This window comes from Eumetopias jubatus, unplaced genomic scaffold (assembly GCF_037043125.1).
Source record: "Eumetopias jubatus isolate StellerSeaLion01/CBP00866 unplaced genomic scaffold, mEumJub1_p1.0 scaffold_12, whole genome shotgun sequence".
NCBI lineage: Eukaryota > Metazoa > Chordata > Mammalia > Carnivora > Otariidae > Eumetopias > Eumetopias jubatus.
This window is the reverse complement of record NW_028274818.1, coordinates 101,214,635-101,221,291: the sequence shown is the minus strand read 5'-3', so window position 1 is coordinate 101,221,291 and position 6,657 is coordinate 101,214,635. Positions and strand designations below refer to the sequence as shown.

At 46.2% G+C, this 6,657-nt stretch overlaps 1 long non-coding RNA gene across 1 annotated transcript; it reads right to left on the bottom strand.

The window, feature by feature from the left end:
• Window positions 1-826: 826 nt before the first annotated feature.
• Window positions 827-6,612, bottom strand: LOC148162870 (uncharacterized). Its single transcript, XR_015766401.1, has 2 exons — window positions 5,919-6,612; window positions 827-1,080 (listed from the first exon to the last, which is right to left on the bottom strand). It is a non-coding gene; the product is annotated as an uncharacterized LOC148162870 (long non-coding RNA).
• Window positions 6,613-6,657: the final 45 nt, after the last annotated feature.

Sequence of the window (6,657 nt, the reverse complement as noted above, 5' to 3'; positions counted from 1 at the left end):
ATATTTTCCTATGATTTTCTCAATAACATTTTCTTTTCTCTGGCTTACTCTAAGAATACAGTCTATAATATGTATATTAAAATATGTTAATCGACTATTTATGTTATCAGTAAGGCTTCTAGTCAACAGTAAGCTGCTAGTAGTTAAGTTTTGAGAAAGCCAAAAGTTATACACAGGCTCTCAAACGCGCAGGGGGCTGGGACCTCTAGCCCCCGTGTTGTTTGAGCATCAACTGTACTCCGAAAACTGCAAAACATTGGTGAATGAAATAAATGGCAACCTAAATAAAAGTTCACAGATCTGAAGACTTAAGCTGGCAATATTCCCAAATCAATCTGCAGGCTCAATGCAATGCCTACTGATATCCTAGCTGACTTCTCTCAAGAGAATGACAAATTGATCCTAAAATTCATATGGAGGGGCACCTGGGTGGCTCAGTCATTAAGCGTCTTGCCTTTGGCTCAGGTCATGGTCCCAGGGTCCTGGGATCGAGCCCCGCATCGGGCTCCCTGCTCCGCGGGAAGCCTGCTTCTCCCTCTCCCACTCCCCCTGCTTGTGTTCCCTCTCTCCCTGTGTCTCTCTCTGTCAAATAAATAAATAAAATCTTTAAAAAAATAAAATAAAATTCATACGGAAATTCAAGAGACCTCAAATAGCCAAAACAATCTTGAAAAAAAAAAAGGAACAGAATTGGACTCACATTTCTTGAAAACTCACTGCAAAGCAACAGTGATCAAGACACTGAGGTGCTGGTATAAGGCTAGACTCATAGACCAAGAGAACAGAATTGAGAGTTCAGAAATAAACTCACATGTTTACAGCCAAATTATTTTTTTAAGCATTTATTTATTTATTTTAGAGAGAGAGAGGGCACAAATGGAAGGCACAGAGGAAGAGGCAGAGGGAGAGAATCCTCAGCCAGACTCCATACTTAGCACGGAGGCTGACAAAATGATTTTTGACGAGGGGCGCGTGGGTGGTTCAGTCAGTTGGGCATCCGACTCTTTGGATCTCAGCTCAGGTCTTGGTCTCAGGGTCATGAGTTCAAACCCACGTTGGGCTCCACTCTGGGTGTGGAGCCTACTTAAAAAAAAAAAAAGATTTTTGACCAGGGTGCCAACACAATTCAATGGGAAAAGAATAGTCTTCAACAAATGGTGCTGGGACAACTGGATGGCCACACACGAATAAATGAAGCTGAAGCCCTATGTCATATCATATATAAAAATTAACTTGGGGCACCTGGCTGTCTCAGCCATTGGAGCATGCAACTCTTGATCTCAAGGTTAAGTTCAAGCCCCACATTGGGTGTAGACACTACTTTAAAATAAAATTTAAGGGGCGCCTGGGTGGCTCAGTCGTTAAGCATCTGCCTTCGGCTCAGGTCATGATCCCAGGGTCCTGGGATCGAGCCCTGCATCAGGGAGCCTGCCTCGCCCTCTCCCACTCCCCCTGCTTGTGTTCCCTCTCTTGCTGTGTCTCTCTCTGTCAAATAAATAAATAAAATCTTTAAAAAATAAAAAATAATAATAAAATTAAATTAAAAAAAATTAACTCAGGGCATCTGGGTGGCTCAGTCGGTTAAGCGTCTGCCTTCGGCTCAGTTCATGATCCCAGGGTCCTGGGATCAAGCCCCACTTCAGGCTCCCTGCTCAGCAGGAGAGTCTGCTTCTCCCTCTCCCTCTGCCTGCCATTCCGCCTGCTTGTTCTCTCTCTCTCTCTGTCAGATAAATAAATAAAATCTTAAAAAAAAAAGAAGAAGAACTGAAACTATAAAACTCCAGAAGAAAACATAGGCATGCATCTTTGTGACCAGATTAGGCAATGGTTTTTTAGACACGATATTTAAAGCATAAGCAACTAAATAAAACATACATAAATTGGACAGGATTAAAATTTAAAAATTTTATGCTTCAGATGACACCATTAAAAAAAGTTAAAAAAAAAAGAATGGGAGAAGAATTCTGTAAATCATATGTCTGATAAGGGTCTTGTATCTAGATTATATAAAATACTCTTACAATTCAATAATAATAAGATAAACAACCCAATTTAAAAATGGGCAAAGGACCCGAATATACATTTCTCCAAATAAGATCTATAAACAGCCAATAAGCACATGCAAAGATGTTCCTGGCCATCAGGGAAATGCACATCGAAACCACAAGATACCACTTTGTATCCATGAGATGGTTATAATCAAAAAGACAGTTAACAACCAGTGTTGGCGAGGATGGGGAGACACAGGAACCCTTACACGCTCCTGGTGGGAATGTAAAATGGTGCAGCCACTTAGGGAAACAGTCTGGAAGTTCCTCAAAAAGTTAAACACAGAATTATCAAATGACCCAGCATTTCCACCTCTAGGTGTATACCCACAAGAAGGGAAAACGAGTCAACACAAAGAGTTGTACACAAATGTTCACAGCAGCACTGTTCATACGTGGCCAAAAATGGAAACAACCCAAATGTGCATCAACTGCAGAATGGATAAATAAAATGGGGTCTACTCATACGATGAAATTTTATTTGGCAATAAAAAGAGCGAGACACTGATAACATGCTACAGGATGGAGGAACCCTGAAAACATTATGCTGAGTGAAAGAAGCCAGTCCCAAAGGACCGCAAACTACTGTAGGACTCCATTTATACGGAATGTCCAGAATAGGCAAATCTGTAAAGATAGAAGGTAGATTAGTTGGACCCTAGCTCTGGGGAGGAGGTGGGGATTTGGGAGTTAAGACTAAGGGAAGCATTGCCCATTCTTTCGGTAATAAAAATGTTCTGGGGCACCAGAACAGATCAAGTGTTCTACTCTTGATCTCAGCTCAGGTCTGTATCTCAGGGTCAGGAGTTCAAGCCCCACGCTGAGCTCCACACTGGATGTGGCGAGAGAAAGAGAGAGAGAGAGAGAGAGAGAGACGGAGACGGAGACGGAGAGGGAGAGGGAGAGGGAAAGGAAGGAAGGAAGGAAGGAAGAAAGAAAAGAAAAGAAAAGAAAAGAAAAGAAAAGAAAAGAAAAGAAAAGAAAGAAAGAAAGAAAAAGAAAGAAGGGAGGGAGGGAAGGAGAAGGGAAGGAAGGGAGGGAAGAAGTGAGGGAGGGGGAGGGGGGAGGGAAGGAAGGAAGGAAGGAAGGAAGGAAGGAAGGAAATGTTTTAAAATTGTGTTGATGGTTACACAACTCTGTAATACTACAAACCACTGAATCATATACTTTAATGGGTGAATGATATAGTATATGAATTACATCTCAATAAAACTGTCAAAAACAATCCTAATAGAGCACATGAGTGGTGCCATTATTGAATCACAGGGTCTTTGGGTCCACAGAGCTCCAGTGGCTGCAGAAGCTCTTTGCAATGCTACGCAAGTTGACGGACGGGAGGAAATGGGATGATGAAGAAAGGCTTTTAATCTAATTTTCATCAGATTCCTGTCTCCACAGAAGCACCCAGTATTTACTGAGCATCCTCTATGAGACAGGCCCTGCTGTGGGTGCTAAGACCTTACCAGCAAGCAAAAACAAAAACGAAAACAAACAAACAAATAACTCCCTGTTCTCAGGACAGACAGACCTTAAATATGAGAACGATAGATGGTATCTCAGGTGAGAGAAGAGCTGGCGGGAACTGGGGACTGCTGCTATTTCAAGTAGAGCAGTTAGGCAGGGCTTCTCTGAGCAGAAGCCTAAAGCAAGCGAAGGTGGATGCCATGTGGGTATTAGGGGGACAGCAGGTGCAAAGGCACGAAGGTTGGGGCATTAGGCGCACGGAGCAAAGAAACCAGCGTGGCTGGGCTGAGAGCTGTAGGAGAGACAGGGAGGGGCTGGGAGGGGGGCAGACTGCAGGAGGGGCTCTGGCTCCTATTCAGGATGGGCGGGTGGGTGCACAGACAATGGCATGCCCTGATCTCAAGTTTTCCAAGAAACGCTAAACCGACTGAGCCACCCAGGCATCCCGAGATCTTTTTAAAGAGGTTTTTTTTTTTTTAAAGATTTTATTTATTTATTTGAGAGAGAGAGAATGAGAGAGAGAGAGCACATCAGAGGGGATAGGGTCAGAGGGAGAAGCAGACTCCCCGCCGAGCAGGGAGCCCGATGCAGGACTCGATCCTGGGACTCCAGGATCATGACCTGAGCTGAAGGCAGCCGCTTAACCAACTGAGCCACCCAGGCGCCCTAAACAGTTTTTTTTTTTTCAGTTATTTTGCCAAGTCTGCACGCTTCTAGTGTTAGTGGGCTATAGTTTTGGTTACAAAGACAGCATATTCAGTGCTTTGTTTTGTTCTTTATGTTCATCATGTATAGATGGAGAACTCCACGAGTCAATTTCCATTTTTCTCATCCTCAGATTCACTTGTTTGGAAAATCTCTGGCCCAGAGTAACATGCTTGTAACGGAAGCTTTGCGGTAGCTCAACATAGATGCTTACTGAGATTCACACAGGAGCGGATCTGCACATATTTGCAGAGTATCAGTATGTCTTTTCACAGAAATTGACTATTTAAATCACTGATCTTAATCTCAACGTAAAAATGATTCATACTCGGGTTATTTTAGATAAGGTAACAACATCACATCAACAAAACGTTTCAGAACTTAAAAATAGCCGAATGCTAAAAACTGAGATCACAATGACTATTATTCCTGCTTTAGATACAAAGACCTGACAGTTGACACAATTTGCCTGAGGTCACACCACTAGTAGTTACTGGCTTGGCCAGGATTACACACAAGCAGTTCGATGCACAGGCCTCACCACTACACAAAAGGTTCCCAGAGAAAGTGGCATCTGGGTTGGGCCTTCAGGGGCAGCCTCCAACCCCCAGACCTCCGGGAACTGGTAAAGACTGGGGTATGCACTCTGCAGGAGTTAGGGAACAAATTAGGACCAAAGCTCATGAGGACAACCTCAAGAGAGACTGGGTGTCTAACTTTGCCAGGGAGGCATGTGCCATGTGGATGGAACTTTCTAGGGCTGGCTTCCATCCTCTGGATCCTGGGTGGGAGGCAGGCTGTGTGCTGGAGACCCAAAAAGAAGGGAAAGGGTTTCAGCTAGTAGTAGTGTGGCCCGAGACTGGCCCTGGGTGCTGGCTGGAGAGAGAAAGGAGGATTAAGCCTGAAGTAAGGGGATGACCCCTGGATGGTCCCAGTACCGGGAGAGTCCCAGCCATCGGCCTTTCTAGAAGTCTTCCCTCTTTTTATTTCCTTAATGATAGATTACCCCCCTTCTCCCTCATGTAGGGCCCTGTGGGAGATGACAGAGAACTCCCAATATGGGTTCCTGTCCCCCAGGATTTCACACTGGGAGACTTCATAATAAAAAAATGTAAGTCCACTCGAGAATAAATATTAAGGTCTCAGTAAAACTGCAAGAAAATAAATAAAAATAATGTTTCCATTTAGTCAAGTGCATCTAGGTACGTTTTAAGAATAATGGAGTTATGGGGCAGAGAGGTGAAGGGAGGGTCCAAGTTCAAACTCTGCAAGGAGAGAAGAAACCAAGTAGCCATAAGGATGCCAGGCACCATAGGAGATGAGTGCTCAATACAAATTATTGTGCACCAGGAATCTTCCCAACATTTCCTCATCTAGTCTTTACAATGCTTAGGAAGTGGGTGATATCCTCCCCTTTAATAGATGATAATTGAGACACTCAAGAGGCTAAGTAACTTGCTCAAAGTCACACAGCTAGTAAGAGGCAGAGCCCAAGTAACTTGGGGTCTATCGCACAGTAAAGTGGTTTTATCACTTGGAGATAAAAAGAGATGAAAGCAAAAAATGACTTAATAGCTGCTGTCAATCCCAGCACCGGGATAAAGTAGCAAAACACTGCCTACATATAAAAGTACTGAGCATACAGCGCAAAAATCCCGAGGTTCTTTTAAATTGTCTCTAGACACAATCTCGATCACAAACCTGAGAAAGCACCAGTGTAATTAATTCTCATTGCATATCCACGCTGTGCCACAGCTCGATGAAATTCAAGTCAGTGTTGAATTCTTTCCCAGCGCGATGACCTCTGCCAAAGGGAGATGCGCCGACTCTTGCTAGTTCAGCAAACTATGCTTTGTAATCTCAACACCGCCACCCATCACCAACACCGAAGCTGCGAGTAGACAGGCCCCAGAAGGCGGGATTCCTAACTGCACCCCCATCGCCTCGCACGCTCGGATCCTCACCCATTCCGGGCCTTTCGTCCCTGTGCATTCTCAGCAAGTGCCCAGCTCGGGAGGGGGAGGGGGGCTCCCTGGACGAGGTGGCCCTTACTTTGGTGTAGGCGGGCAACCCTTTGCCCAGGAAGAGGGTGTCGGAGTGGGGCCAAGCGGAGCAGGCCTCCGGGGCCCTGCCAGGTCTGGAGTACAAAATGCTAAGGGACAGCAGACAGCGCAGCGAGCCGGGCGCCGGGTCCCGGGCCAGCCCCAGGAGGGGCCGTCGGAGCGTGCCGAGCCAGCCACAGCTTCCCGAGGGAGAGCACGGCCCGCGCGTACGGGCGGGGCGGGGCGGGGGCAGCCGGCGGCCTCGGGTGAAGCCCCGGGGCCAGCACACAATGGGCGGGGGCGCGAGGCCAGGCGCCCGGCCAACGCGCGGCCGCACCACGTGGGCCGCAGAGCGCGCCGGGCCAGGAGCGGCCCGTCGGCCCAGGCGGGGCGCGGCG